The sequence below is a fragment of the Homarus americanus genome, unplaced genomic scaffold (assembly GCF_018991925.1).
Source record: "Homarus americanus isolate GMGI-L3 unplaced genomic scaffold, GMGI_Hamer_2.0 scaffold36188, whole genome shotgun sequence".
Taxonomy (NCBI): domain Eukaryota; kingdom Metazoa; phylum Arthropoda; class Malacostraca; order Decapoda; family Nephropidae; genus Homarus; species Homarus americanus.
In genome coordinates this window covers 1,288,321-1,304,912 of record NW_024718183.1, presented here as the reverse complement: position 1 = coordinate 1,304,912, position 16,592 = coordinate 1,288,321, and positions in this window count along the sequence as shown.

The window sequence follows — 16,592 nt, the reverse complement described above, 5'->3', positions numbered from 1 at the left end:
GAAAAATGACAAAAATGTTACCAATAACGGAAAAGGACACAAAATTTTTTACCAATAACTGAAGAGCGAAAAACATGTAACCAATAACTGAAGAGCGCACAGAAAAAAAAATCTAAAACTGCAAAAACGTATACAGTTAAACAGAACACACTTTGTTAGTCAGATACTAACTAATGGAAACAGGAGACGCATTGCCAGAAAATAAGACATTACCGTAATCAGTGACACTGATATCTGAGAATTCAGTAACAGTGTGATGTTACAGTATTTATTTTTGAAGTGAGACAGATTGTATGAGTATGGAAAAACAGAAGAAGGCAAAGCATTCAACAGTTTGGCTGGGTGAGGAAAGAAGGGTGTACTATAACGGGTTATTCCAGTGTGACCGACATCCACAGAAATGGCGGGCACCACGGCAAGACGAGTGTTACCAGCCCACAGCCTTGCCGGCGGTACACAGGATGACAAATCCACCTGTAAAAGAGAGACAGTGAAGCAACATTGCGGTGAAGAGAAAGTGAAGAGAGATTATCAACTAAAGGAGGAGAGTTAATAAGACGAAATGCCTTTTATTCTACAGTATCTAACAGTTGGACAAAAGAAGAGCCACCCCAGATATGAGAGCAGTAGTCCAAGTTAAGACGAATGAATCCCTTATAAACTTGAAGCAACTGCTCAGGATTGAGGTAGCTACGGCATTTGTACAACATTCCCAGCTTTAGCAATGTTGAGGATGTGCGGCTTCCATGAAATATTAGAGGAAATGGTGAGGCCTAGCATATCTAAAATAGAATTTGGTAGAATAATGTTACAATAGTTACAAACAGAGTGGTGTTACAGTATTTGGTAAGAGTGTGATGCTACAGTATTTATTAACTGATTTAACTGATGTTACAGTAGTTAGTAACTGTGATGTAACAGTATTTAATAACAGTTTGATTTTACAGTATCCAGTAACAGTATGTGATGTTACAGTATTTAGTAACCGTGCGATGTTACAATATTTATGAACAGTGCAATATTACAATATTTATTAACAGTGTGATGTTACAATGGTTAGTAACAGTGTCTTGTTACATTATTTATTAAGTGTGATATTACAGTATTTAATAACAGTGTGACGTTACAAAAGTTAGTAACAGTGATGTGACAGTGTTTATTAACAGTGTGATATTACAGTATTTATTAAGTGTGTTGTTACAATAGTTAGTAACCGTGTGATGTTACAGTATTTATTAACAGTTTGACATTACAATAGTTAGTAACTGTGTGATGTTACAGTATTTATTACAATGTGACGTTAAAATAGTTAGTGACAGTGTGATGTTTCAGTATTTAGTAAAAATGTGATGTTACAGTATTTGGTAAGTGTGATGTTACAGTATTTGGTAAGTGTGATGTTGTTATAGTTAGTAAGAGTGCGATGTTACAATAATTTTTTACAGTGTGGTGTTGCAGAATTTATTAACAGTGTGATGTTTCGTTTGCCAATAACAGTGTGATGTTACAATAGTTAGCAACAGTAAGATATTACAGAAATTAGTAACTGTGATGTTACAGTACAGAAGTTAGTAATACTGTGATATTACAGTACGTTAGATAGTAACAGAGTAATGTTACAGTAGTTAGTAACAGTGTGATGTTACAGTACAGTATTTAGTAATAGTGTGATGTTACAGTACAGAAGTTAATACCAGTGTAATAAAAGAGTAAAGTAGATAGTAACATTGTTGTGTTACAGTACAGTAGTTAATAACAGTGTGATGGTACAGTACAGTAGTTAGTAACAGTGTTATACAGTACAGTAGTTAGTAACAGAGTGATGGTACAGTACAGTCGTTAGTAACAGTGTGATGGTACAGTGCAGTAGTTAGTAACAGTGTGACGGTACAGTACAGTAGTTAGTAACAGAGTAATGCTACAGTACAGTAGTTAGTAACAGCATCATGTTACAGTGCAGTAGTTAGTAACAGTGTGATGGTACAGTGCAGTAGTTAGTAACAGTGTGATGGTACAGTAGTTAATAACAGAGTAATGTTACAGCACAGTAGTTAGTAGCAGCGTCATGTTACAGTACAGTACGTAGTTAGTAACAGTGTTGTTACAGTATTGTGGTTAGTAACTGTGATATTACAGTACAGTAGTTAGTAACAGTCATGTTACAGTACAGTAGTTAGTAACAGTGTCAGGATACAGTACAGTAGTTAGTAACGATGAACTGTTGCGGTAGCTAGTAACAGTGTAATGTTACAGTAGTTAGTAACAGTATGATGTTACAGTAGTTACTAATCATGTTGTTACAGTGTAGTAGTAAACAACAGTGTGATGTTACAGTACAGTAGTTAGTAACAGTGTGATGTTACAGTGCAGTAGTTAGGAACATTGTGATGTTACAGTACAGTTGTTAGTAACAGTGTGAGGATACAGTACAGTAGTTAGTAACAGTGTTATGTTAAAGTAGTTAGTAACAGTGCAATGTTACAAACTTACAGTAGTTAGTAACAGTGTGATGTTACAGTAGTTACTAACAGTATTGTGTTACAGTACAGTAGCTAGTAACAGTGTGATGTTACAGTAATTAGTAACATTGTCGTGTTACAATACAGAAGTTAGTAACAGTGTGATGTTAGGGTACAGTAGTTAATAACAGGGTAATGTTACAGTGCAGTAATTAGTAACAGTGTGAAGGGTACAGCACAGTAGTTAGTAACAGTGTGATGTTAGAGTTTAGTTGTTAGTAACAGTGTTGTGTTAGAGTACAGTAGTTAGTAACAGTGCAATATTACATTTCTTAGAAACATTGCGATGTTACAGTAGATAGTAACAGTGTAATGTTACAGTATATTAGTTAGTAACAGTGTGAGGTTACAGTACAGCAGTTAGTAACAGTGTGATGTTACAGTACATTAGTTAGTAACAGTGTGATGTTGCAATACAGTAGTTAGTAACAGTGTAATGTTACAGTACAGTAGTTGTATAACATGGACACGAAGTAGTACCTTAAGCTGTGTATTCTTATATTACTCTATTAATTATGTATAGTAAAGTATTACAGAGCATGTATTAATCCTATGTAATGTTTCCATTTATTATGCACCATGTTATGTATATGAATTATCATATTTACATATTATGTATTCAGCTTGTGAACGCTGGCATCTGTGCATGCCAGCGCGGAGTGATACAGGGAGTTGAGATCGCTAGTCCTTATGGCGTGGAAGCCACTGTTTATTTGTTCCTCTGTATTTGTCTCCCGTACGAGAATAAGAACCTATTTTCAAGATAACAAGTGGTTGCGTATACCATCAGTAGTGTAGAACATTTTGGGGGTATCAAAGACAGACATAGAGTAGTTAGTAACAGTGTAATGTTACAGTATAGTAATTAGTAACAGTGTGATGTTACAATACAGTAGTTAGTAACAGTGTAATGTTACAGTACAGTAGTTAGTAACAGTGTGATGTTAGAGTACAATAGTTAATAACAGTGTTACGATACAGTACAGTAGTTAGTAACAATGTAATGTTACAGTAGTTAGTAACAATGTAATGTTACAGTGGCTAGTAACAGTGTAATGTTACAGTACAGTAGTTAGTAGCAGTGTGATGTTACAATACAGTAGTTAGTAACAGCGTAATGTTACAGTACAATAGTTAATAACAGTGTCAGGATACAGTACAGTAGTTAGTAACAGTGTAATGTTACAGTAGTTAGTAACAGTGTAATGTTACAGTAGTTAGTAACAGTGTTATGTTACAGTAGTTACTAACAGTGTTAAGTTACAGTGTAGCAGTAAATACCAGTGTGATATTACAGTACAGAAGTTAGTAACAGTGTTATGATACCGTAAAGTGGTTAATAACAATGTGATGTTACAGTAGTTAGTCACAGTGTTGTTACAGTACAGTAGTTAATAACAGTGTGATGTTACAGTACAGTAAGTAATAACAGTGTGATGTTATAGTACAGGACTTAATAACAGTGTGATGTTACAGTACAGTAGTTAGTAACAGTGTGATGTTACAGTAAAGTGGTTAATAACAATGAGATGTTACAGTAGTTAGTCACAGTGTTGTTACAGTACAGTAGTTAATAACAGTGTGATGTTACAGTACAGTACTTAGTTAAAATGTGATGTTACAGTAGTTTGTAACAGTGTTTTACTGTACTTAGTAACAGTGTGATGTTGCAGTCGTTAGTAACAGTGTGATGTCAAAGTAAATTAGTTAGTAACAGTGTAATGTTATAGCAGTAACAGTGTGATGTTACAGTCGTTAGTAACAGTGTGATGTTAAAGTACACTAGTAATTTACACAGTAATGTTACAGCAATTAATAACAGCATGATGTTACAGTACAGTTGTTAGTAACAGTGTGATGTTACAGTACAGAAGTTAGTAACAGTGTTATGTTACAGTAGTTAGTAGCAGTGTTATGCTACAGTAGGTAGTACCAGTGTAATGTTACAGTAGCTAATAACGGTGTGATGTTACAATAATTAGTAATAGTCTGATCTTACAGTAATTAGTAACTATTGTTACAATAGTTAATTAGTGAGACAGTACAGTAGTTAGTAACAGTGTGAGGTTACAGTACAGGAGTTAGTAACAGTGTGAGGTTACAATACAGTAGTTAGTAACAGAGTGAGGTTACAGTACAGTAGTTAGTAACAGTGTGTTGTTAAAGTACAGTAATTAGTAACAATGTGAAGTTATAATACAGTAATTTGGAACTGTGTTGTTACAGTACAGTAGTTAGTAACAGTGTGAGGCTACAGTACAGTAAGTACCAAAAGTATGATATTACAGTACAGCAGTTAGTAACAGTATAATGTTACAGCATATTAGTTAATAACAGTATAATGTTACAGTAGATTAGTTAGTAACAGTGTGAGGTTACAGTATACAGTAGTAGCTAGTAAAAGTGTGATGTTTCAGTAGTAATAACATTTTGATATTACAGTGGTCAAAATGTGATGTTACAGAAGTTAGACAAAGGGTGATGTTACAGTAATTAGTAAAAATGTGATCTTTCAATAATTATTAACACTGTTTTGTTATAGTAGTTATTAACATTGTGCTGTTACAATTGTTACTAAGTATGATGTTACAGCAGTAAGTAAAAGTGTGAGGTTAAAGTAGTTAGCCACAGGGTGATGTTACACTTTGTTAGTAACAATGCGATGTTACAGTAGTTAATAACATTACGTTACTATAGTTACTAGATGTAATGTTACAATAGTTAATCACAGTGTGATGTTACAGTTGTTAGTCACAGGGTGATGTTACAGTAGTTATTTACAATGTGGTGTTACAATTGAATTGTAACAGTTTATTTAGCCAGAAAAATACAGATACAGAGTGGATAATAATAACAATATTAACATGGCTGAGCCAGTTGAGAACCTGAGCTCTCTTTGAGGCACCTGATATATACTATACATTTATCTCAAGGAAGTATTATGTAACATTTAGTATCATCTGGAATAGTACAATAGCATGGTAGTAATAAATACATCTCATAATGTTACCACGGTTATCACTTCAATATTTATTTATTTTAATATTTACCATTTTTATTTATTTATTTATTTTATTTATTTATTTGTTTTATTTATTTATACATACATATACACATACCTACACATATATACACATATACATATATATACATATATATATATATATATATATATATAATTACATATACATACATATATACATACATATACACACACACACACATACATACACACACTCATAAACATATAAATTAGAGTGGAATTTAAAAACATAAGTATAATGGGGGAGCAGTACAACCTGGGTTGTACAGTAATAAGGTTGAACAAGAGGGCAGAGCTTTCAGGATTATGTCTAGTTGGCTATTATGTGTATTGCAATGGTAATTACTTATTTATTTACATGATAATTTCCGATAAAACGGATTTGGTGGTACAATAAAAGCAGATACTGTAAATATACAGTAGTAAGTGTTACAAGAAATATTAATACTTCGACAATAGATATTTTTTTAGAGATGATTTAAAGGAAGGGAGCGTAGTCTTTGCTCTGATGGGTGGGGGTAAGTTGTTCCATACCTTCACACCGTGATATTTTATGGAGGTCTGGGACTGAGAGGAGCGCATGGGGGGTGGTCTTAGTAGCTCTGGGTGCCTTAAGTTGTATCTCTGATTATTCCGGAACTGGAAGTAATTATTGTCAAGCAAGTGATTGATAGATTTGTAAACAAAGAGGGCACAGCAGTAAGTGTTAAAATCTTCGAATTTTAAAAATTTCAATATAGCAAATTTTTCGTTTGTGTGATCTGTTTTTTTCAAGTAGGTCATTGTCCGTACAACTCTCTTTTGTGCAGCAACCAGAGATTGTGTTTTTGAAGAGCCAAAGGCCCCCATAGTGTGTGACAGTGTATCAGGTGTTGGTAATCACAGTGCTGCTATATGGCATCACGATCTGACTTTCTGCCTCATTTACACACAATTGCAGTGTCTCAATTGTTTCTCTTATTTTGACAACACAACATACTATGCAGTACATACTGTATATTGTTTCTCACTATTAATTTTTTTTCATTTTTGAATTTTTTAGGTTCTTTATCATTATTATTATTAGTGTTATTATTGTTATTTTATTTTTAATTTTGTATTTTGCATTATAAATTTTATTTACTATGAATTATTATTTTATTTTTAATTTTGTATAATGTTACAGTAGTTAGTAACTAGTATTGTTACAGTAGTTACAGTATGATGTTACAGTAGTTAGTAACAGTGTAATATTGCAGTAGTTAGTAACAGTGTAATGTTACAGTACAGTAATTAGTAACAGTGTGATGTTACAGTACAGTAGTAAGTAACAGAGGTAAAGTTACAGCATAGTAGTTAGTAATAATGTGATACTTTTATCCTCTTCGCCACTGATCGGCATGTTAGCCGCTTGGGCGATCGGTCACGTCTCTCATTACTTTTCCTTTTCATTTATCTTTTTCACCAAAAGATCGGCTCACGTCTCTGTCACGCACTGTTGGCAAATACTGGGCATGCACCGGCTCCTGAATGTACCTGAACCCGCTCCAGTGTTGGTCAAGTCTTGTCTTGAAAGAGCTCACACTCTGTGCCGTCACAACACTCTCTGGGAGATTGTTCCAAGAGTTTACAACCCTCACTCCGAAAAAGTTTGCCCTCACAGTTTACTGGAATTGCGGCTTCTTCAATCTTGAGCTGTGACCCCTTGTGGGGCGAGCGTCCGTCCGCCAGCTCCAAGTAAGGACACTCAACTGAGTAGTGCCCTCTGAGATGCTTATACACCTAAACTAGGTCCCCCCTTGCCCGTCTGTAGTATAAGCTAGGCAGGTTCAGGCTCTCCAATCTCTCAGGGTAGCTGAGGTGCCGAAGTGCAAGCACCAGACTGGTGGCCCTCCTTTGAACATTTTCAACCAACTGACAGTCCCTAGCATATCTCGGGGACCAGACGGGGTGACAGTACTCCAGATGGGGAAGCACTTCACTCTTGAAGATCGTAACGAGGGACGGACCGTCTAGATATCTGAACGACCTTCTTATAAGACCCAATAATTTATTTGCCTGATTTACCTTCTTCTCGCAATGGCCCGAGAACTTCAGCTCATTGTCAACATACACACCTAGGTCCTTCTCACATACAGTCTCAACTAGTGCAGTTTCTCCATCCCGTTGGGACATATGATACGCCTCTTTACCGTTGGTACGCCCCAGGTGCATCCTCTTACACTTCGTGATATTGAATCTCAGCAGCCATTTCTTCGACCATTCCTGGAGCCCACAGAGGTCCTTCTGCAGCTCTTCACAGTCCGCTTGGTTCTTAATTTCCCGAAATAACTTGGCGTCATCGGCAAACATTTGAATGGAGGAGTGTACAACGTCAGGCATGTCATTTATGAAACAAACAAACAACAGCGGGCCCAATACACTGCCCTGTGGTACCCCACTTGTTACAGGTATAGATGACCATTTCGAGCCATTAATCACCACACACTGCTTGCGGTCATGTAGAAAGTTTTCTATCCATGCTAGGACATTTCCCCGAATTCCGTACCCTTCCAGTTTGATTTTCAGCCTTTCATGGGGTACGCTGTCGAAAACCTTGGCAAAATCTAGGTAAATATTGTCGATATTACCACCCCGTTCCAGAATATGGGTCCAAATATCCAATACCTTGAGCAATTGTGTTAAGCAGGAGCGCCCCGGCATAAAACCGTGTTGGCAATCCTTTACAAGATTGTTTCGTATTAGATGTTCCATTGCGGCATCTCTGATAATACTCTCAAGTACTTTACATATTATGCTGGTCAGGCTCACCGGTCTATAGTTGTTCGTGGAGTGCCAATCGCCCTTCTTGAAGATAGGACTCACATAAGCCACTTTCCATTCACTGGGGACCATTTGTTCATCCAGGCATTTACAAAACAGGATTTTCAGGGGCGCTGCAAGCTCGTTGCACAACTCTCTTAGCACTTTAGGATGCACCATGTCAGGGCCGGGACTCTTATGGACCTTTAGCCTGGACAGTTTATTTCTAATACCCTCTTCTGTGAACACAATGTGGGTCAGTGCTGTGTCGAACCGTCTGTCCTCAAACACAGGAAGGTTAGTTGCGTCCTCTCTTGTGAACACCGAGGAAAAGAAGCTGTTCAATGCCTCAGCTTCAGAATCTGCGTAACTACCATCTTCAAGCCTCAGGTCTGATACTCCTACTCGAGTTTTCAATTTCGACTTTGCATAGCGGTAAAACGCCTTTGGGTTTGACTTGACCTCGCTTGCAACCAGCCTCTGGAACTCCTTTTCAGCCCTTCTACACTCTATCTTTGCTTGGTTTCTGGCTCTTGCATACATCCTCCTGTCTTGCTCATCGTTTGACCCAACCCACGTCTTGAATTTCTGGGTTTTCTTCTTAATTTTGTCGACCGCCGCATGGTTCATGTGTAGGGATCCCCTCGTATTCCTAGCAGCACTGGGTTTGGTCTTGGGAATATATTTATCGATCAAATGGGTCACTTTACTAGTTGTGATATTCAGCGCAGTGTCTGCGTTCTTGTACCTTAATGAGTCAGGCCAGTTGATACCCCTCATCTCTTCCCTCATCCCATTGTAATTTCCCTTGTAATATTTGCACCTTGGCCTGGCCTTATCCTGAACTAGGTAACAGTTAAATCTGAATGACAACACTATATGGTGACTGGTGTCAACTGGGGCAAGGTGTTCCAGTTTGGCCACCATACCCTCCTCGTTTGTTATGATGAGGTCAAGCGGCTTGGGTGTTTCCTCCCCTCTGTAATGTGTCGGGTCTCTAACATGTTGGAACAGAAAATTATCTCTCAGAGTTTCTACAAAAAGAGTAGCAGGGTTATTCAAGTTATTCGGGGTGGACTCGTTTCTCCAGTCGATGTCGCCATAGTTAAAGTCCCTCATGATAAGGAGGTGGCGAGGGTTGAGCATCGCCGCATTATTTATTAAGGTTCTTAAGTTCCTTTGATTTAGTGGGCCACAGTTTGTGGATCTGTAGATACACCCGACGATAAGTAAGTCCCCTCCCTTTAATTTAATTTTACACCACTTGGACTCTTCAAAAACATCCTCTCCCTGTACCCTCGCCTGGCTGGCTCTAAGGTCTTGCCTAGCGTAGATAACCACACCCCTCTTGCAAGTTTTTTTGAGAAAGGTTCCTAAATGAGTCATATCCAGCAATACTGAACTCACATTCCTCTGGGTCGATTCTCCTGTTCTTGTACAACAGTTCTACAACTCCTACGATATCTGGTTGGTGTACTCTTAGAAGTGTTTCAAACTCCTCTCTCTTATCGAGAAACGTGTCAGCATTTGCTAAGTACACTGTATTTTGCAGGGTGTGGTTAGAAATGTCATTCTTTACACGGCGCTCGCCTCCTCCCGTCCGGTAGGCGGAGCTGGTGCCGCCTCCCGGGTGGGGGTTAGAGTGGGTGGAGGGTGCACTGCTGTCCCCTGGCCCTGTGTCGGCGCACTTGCTTCCACTACCCTCCCCCTGAGTATAACCCATGTACACCCGTCCCCGTTCTTCCTTGACTCCTCCCTCTTCTGCTTCAAGTCCTGCAGGAGCTTCTTGTGCTGTTCCCTCTGCATTACCGTGCGATCTGGGTGAATGAATACATCCCGAAATGCCTCGCTCCTTGCTAATTTTTTTGCCTGCCGAATAACCTGCCATTTCTCCTCCTCACTCACTAGTGTGATCCTGAGGGGGCGAGGCTTAGCCCCCTGCTTTTGTCCCAGCCTCCTCACATCCTGAGGGGTTGATGGAATCTTCAGAACCTCTGTGCAAATATTTTGAAACAGCACCTTATCGTGTGTTTCCTTACTCACAGTTCCCTCTGCCTGGCTCTCTGGGACTCCAAAAACTATTACATTGTTCCTGCACTGGAAACGTTCCTGGTGTTCCTCCTCTCCCCTAACAGTAGGTCAATTTTCATTTCTTCGACACACTTCAGAGTCCCAATCTGCTGTAGAACCTGTACTGATTCTGCATTACTCTCCGCCCCCTCCCGTGGCCCTCCTAATACGTCAGCATAACTCCTCTTAGCAACCACCTCCATTCTATTGCTACTTCCTCAGTCTTAGCAAGGATCTCTTTCCCAACTTGCTCCAGTTTGTCAACCAGCAGGGCTCCTGCTTCATCTATTTTCGTCCCTAGAGAACTCGTTCCCTTATGGCTTGCAATCGCTTCATTCACCTTGACTATGCAGCCAGAGCAATACCAGCAACAGCCATCATGCTTTACGGCAGTTAGTAACTTCCTAAACGTTGCATTAGTCAGGCCTGTATCCTCCATATCCGACGTCTCCCTGCAGTAATCACATATCAAACTCATGGTTGTTGTTGTTGTGGGGGGGGGGGTGCAGACTGTGTATAAATCTACACCTATTTAAAAAAATAAAGAGAAAAAAGTACTTAGCTACTCTCTGTTGCCTATAGAGTTGTCGTCTGCGACTGCGTACACTGTATCTCCCTGTGAATGGTGTATTGTAGGCACAGTTTCAGTCCTTGAGAAAGCACACAAACAAAATAAAATTTAAAGTCTCTGTGGCACCTATGACACGACTTGGTTTCAGCTGGCACGGTGCCTTTCCAGCTTGCTTGCTAGTGAGCGCTCACTTTAAGTTATTTACAACTTCAGCGGTCACTGATGACACTATGAACTATCACTGTGTACACTGTATCTCCCTGTGAGTGGTGTATTATAAACACAGATTCAGTCCTTGAGAAAGCACACAAACAAAATAAAATTTAAAGTCTCTGTGGCACCTATGACACGAATAGGCTGGCAGTGGTCCTTACCAGCTTGATTGCCAATATGTATTCACTTTAAGTTATTTATAGCCTCTTCTGCATTCACTGATGACACTATGAACTTATTTACCTAAAATCACAGTACTACACTCTCTGGTTGGCCTTTATCACAGCCGTGACCACAACGTCTTCAAAAAAAAATAAATAAAAGCTTTGTCATATGGCAGCGCGTTTGTGGTTGTAGGCTCTTGGCCTCCGACCTGCTTGGCTGTACCTCCAACTCGGTGGAAATTGAGTTTTCAAAAATACAATCACGCCTAGCATTAAAAATCCTACATCGATTTACACTTTCACATCACTAAGACGATCTTGATGATCTTATGTAATCACTGTCCAATTTCTGCCGCTCAACATCAAAGGCCCGAACCCCGAACACGCTTTGTTACAGAGACGCAACACGACCCGACCCGACCCGACCCGATCCCTTAGTAACAGTGTGAAGTAAGGGACCTCACAGCAAATATGTTGAAGGAAATCTGCCGGGATATCATGGTAGAACCGATCCTCCTTCCATTGGATGGCGAGATCTTCCAACATAGGACTTCAAACACATCTAACGAAGCCCGTGTTGACGTCAGTGCTCGAGGATTCTGGACGCGGGGACAGCGAGCTTTCTTCGACATCAGGATTTTTGATCCCACGGCCGCATGTCACCATAACCTAGCTCTCGATGCTGCACACAGGAGGAACGAGAACGACAAGATAAGGGCATATGGGGAGAGAATTCAAAACGTTGATCAAGGCAGCTTCACTCCTCTAGTGTTCACAACCTCAGGTGGGATGGGACCAAGTGCAAGATGTTTCTACGCCAGACTCGCGAAGGTGATCTCCGAAAAGAAGCAGCAGCCCAGAAGTTATGTTACAGCCTGGATGAGATGTCGACTGTCTTTCTCTCTCCTTCGGTCGGCATTGCTCTGCCTCAGGGGAACGAGAGCTTCTGCCCCAACTCCGACAACTGCTGCAGATATTGACTATGAGGCTACAGTCACTGAATGCCGCATAGATCTGTGGCTCAACTAATTCAACACAGATAAGATAGCTACTTATGTATTAGGATATTTAATATTAAGGTAATAAAATGGCGACAAAGGTGTGGCTATTGGGGGGCTGGAGGCCACGTATGAAAAAAAAAGAAGTAATAGTGTGATGTTATAGTAGTTAGTAATAGTGTGATATTACAGTACAATAGATAGTAAATGTGTGATGTTACAGTTGTTAGTTACAGTTAGAAATTACAGTACAGTATGTAGTAACAGTGTGATGTTAGAGTACAGCAGTTATTAACAGTGTGATGTTACAGTACAGAAGAAAGTAAGATTATAATGTTACAGTTGTAAGTACATGTGAGGTTACAGTAAAGTATTTATTAACAGTGTGAAATTACAGTACATAGTTAACAACAGTGTGATGTTACAGTATAGTAGTTATAAAGAGTGTGATGTTACTTTACAGTAATTAGTAACAGTGTGAAATTACAGTAAAGTAGTTATTGACAGTGTGATGTTGCAGTACAGTAGTTATTAAGTGTGATGTTACAGTACAGTAATTAGTAACAGTGTAAAGTTACAGTGCTTTAGTTATTAACAGTGTGATGTTACAGTACAGAAGATAATAAGATTGCAATGTTACAGTAGTAAGTAAGAGTGTGATGTGTCACTACAGTAGTTACATATGATGTGATGTTACAATACAGTAGTTACATATGGTGTGATGTTACAGTGCAGTAGTTACATATGGTGTAATGTTACAATAGTTAGAAACAGTGGAATGTCACAATAGAAACAGGGGTGAGGTTACAAGAGTTAGTAACAATGTGATATTGCAGTATTTATTAATAATGTGATGTTACCGTAGTTAGTAACAGTGTGATGTAACAGTATTTAGTAGCAGTGTAAAGTTACAATAGTTATTAACAGTGTGATGTTACAGTAGTTATTAACAATGTGATGTTACAGTATTTAGTAACAGTGTGATGTTACAAAAGTTAGTAACAGTGTGCAGTTACAGTATTTATTAACAGTGTGATGTTACAGTAGTTATTGACAGTGATGTTACAGTATTTAGAAACAGTGGGGTGTTACAAAAGTTAGTAACAGTGTGAAGTTACAGTATTTATTAACAGTGTGATGTTACAATAGTCATTAACAGTGTGATGTTACAGTAGTTATTAACAGTGTGATGTTACAGTAGTAATTAAGTGTGATGTTATAATATTTAGTAAAGGTGTGATGTTACAAAAGTTAGTAACAGTGTGAAGTTACAGTGTTTATTAACAGTGTGATGTTGCAATAGTTATTAACAATGTGATGTTACAGTATTTAGTAACATTGTGATGTTACAGTATTTAGTAACATTGTGATGTTACAGTATTTAGTAACATTGTGATGTTACAGTATTGAGTAACATTGTGATGTTACAGTATTTAGTAGCACTGTGGTGTTAGTGTTTATTAACAGTGTGATGTTACAATAGTTAGTAACAGTGTGATGTTACAGTATTTAGTAACAATGTGATGTTACAGTATTTAGTAACATTGTGATGTTACAGTATTTAGTAACATTGTGATGTTACAGTATTAAGTAACAGTGTGATGTTACAGTATTTATTAACTGTGTTGTTGCAGTTTTTATTGTAAGTGTGATGTTACAATAGTTAGTAACAGTTTGAAGTTACAGTATTTAGTAACAGTGTGATGTTACAGAATTTATTAACTGTGTGATGTTACAAAAGTTAGTAACTGTGATAATACAGTATTTAGTAACTATGTTGTTACAGTATTTAGTAACTGTGATGTTACAGTTGCTAGTAGCAGTGTGATGTTATAGTAGTTAGTAACAGTGTGATGTTACAGTTTAATTAGTTTAACAAATTTATTGACAAAGCTTGGAGCACAGTTTGCCTATTCTGAGTAATTCAGTCAGGTCTTGACACTGAGGGTGGTATCACTTCTCACTGCCACGCAGGACAGAGGTTCATACATAAAGGAATAGGTCAGATTCATGTGGGTTGATGTTGCTGTTCACTGCCATGCAGGACAGAGGTTCGTACACAAAGAAATACATCATATTCATTAGCAATATATATAGTTAGTAACTGTGTGACATTACAATAATTAGTAAGAGTGTGATGCTACAATAGTTGGTAATATTGTGATGTTAGTGTTTAGTAACAGTGTTACATTATGGTAACTGGTAACAGTATGATGTTACTGTTCAGAAAATAGCAACAGTGTGATGTTACAGTACAGTATTTAGTAACAGTGTGAGGTTACATTAGTTAATAGTGTGAAGTAACAGTGTGATGGTAAAGTAGTTAGTAAAAGTGTGAATTTATGGTATTTAGTAACAGTGGATTGTTACAGTACAGTAGTCAGTAACAGTGGTGTGATGTTACAGTAGTTAGTAGCATTGTGATGTTACAGTACAGTAGTTAGTAACAGTGTGATGTTGCACTATTTAATAACAATGTGATGTTACAGTAGCTAATAACAGTGTGATGTTACAATAGTTAATAACAATGATGTTACAGTAGTCAGTCACGGTGTGATGTTACAGTACAATATTTAGAAACAGTGTAATGTTACAATAGTTAGCATCAGTGTGATGTTACAATAGTTACTAACAGTCTGACGTTACAGTAGTTAGTAACAGTGATGTTACAGTAGTTGGTAATAGTGTGATTTTACGGTAGTTAGCATCAGTGTGATGTTATAATATTTAATAACAATGTGACTTTGCAGTTATTAGTAACAGTGTGACGTTACAGTACTTAGTAACGGTGAGATGTTAGAGGTTAGTAACTGAGATGTTATAGTCAGTAGTTAGTAACAGTGGGTCATTACTGAATTTAGTAACAATGTGATGTTACAGTACAGAAGTTAGTAACAATGTGATGTTACAGTAGTTAATAACAGTGTGATGTTACAATAGTTAGTAATAGTGTTATGTTACAGCAGTTAGTAACAGTGTTATGTTACTTTTACTTTTATCCTCTTCACCACTGATCGGCTCGTTAGCCGTTTGGGCGATCAGTCACGTCTCTGATTATTTTTCTTTTCTTTTATCCTCTTCACAGTAGTTAGCAACAGTGTGATGTTACAGTAGTTAGTAAAAGTGTGATGTTACAGTAGTTAGTAACAATGTGATGTTTCAGTACAATAGTTAGTACAGTGTGATGTAACAGTAGTTAGTAACAGTGTGATGTTACAGTACTTAGCCACAGTGTAATGTTACAAGTTAATAACAGTGTGATGTTACAGTAGTTAGTCACAGTGTGATTTTACAATAGTTAATAACAGTGTGATGTTATGTAGTTAGTCACAGTGTGATGTTACAATAGTTAGCAACAGTGTGATGTTACAGTACAATAGTTAGTAACAGTGTGATGTTACAGTACAGTAGTTAGTAACAGTGTGATGGTACAGTAATTAATAACAGTGTGATGTTATAGTGCAGTAGTTAGTAACTGTGATGTTACAGTACAATAGTTAGCAACAGTGTGATGTTACAGTACAATAGTTAGTAACAGTGTGATGTTACAGTACAGTAGTTAGTAACAGTGTGATGGTACAGTAATTAATAACAGTGTGATGTTATAGTGCAGGAGTTAGTAACTATGATGTTACAGTACAATAGTTAGTAACAGTGTGATGTTACAGTACAGTAGTTAGTAACTGTGATGTTACAGTACTTTAGTCAGTAACAGTGTGATGATACAGTACAGTAGTTAGTAACAGTGTAATGTTACCGTACTGTATTTAATAACAGTGTAATGTTACAGTAATTAGTAACAGTGTGGTGTTACAGTACTTAGTAACAGTGTGATGTTACAGTAATTAGTAACAGTGTGAAGTTAGGAGGAGCTGGTGGTAGAGCAGTACCGTTCTTGCCTCACAAGCAAGATTTCACGGGTTCGATTCCCGGGCCGGCGGAAGTTGTTTGGACACTCTTCCTAGTCCCCTGAGTCTCTGTTCACCTAGCAGCAAAGTAGGTACCTGCTGAAAGTCGAAAATTGCGAATTCGTATTCAGGGACAAGTTGTTGGAACTTCCAATAACTTGCTTAGACATAAACCATTGACTCTTCAGGCTTCTACGCCCTCGACTCTTCAGGCTTCTACGCCCTCAACTCATGAGACATAAGGCAAGCATGAACTTAGCATGCTTCCCTGTTGGGCGCTGTAAACGCTTCTGCGCTTCACCTTACACAAGGATGTAGGGGGGCG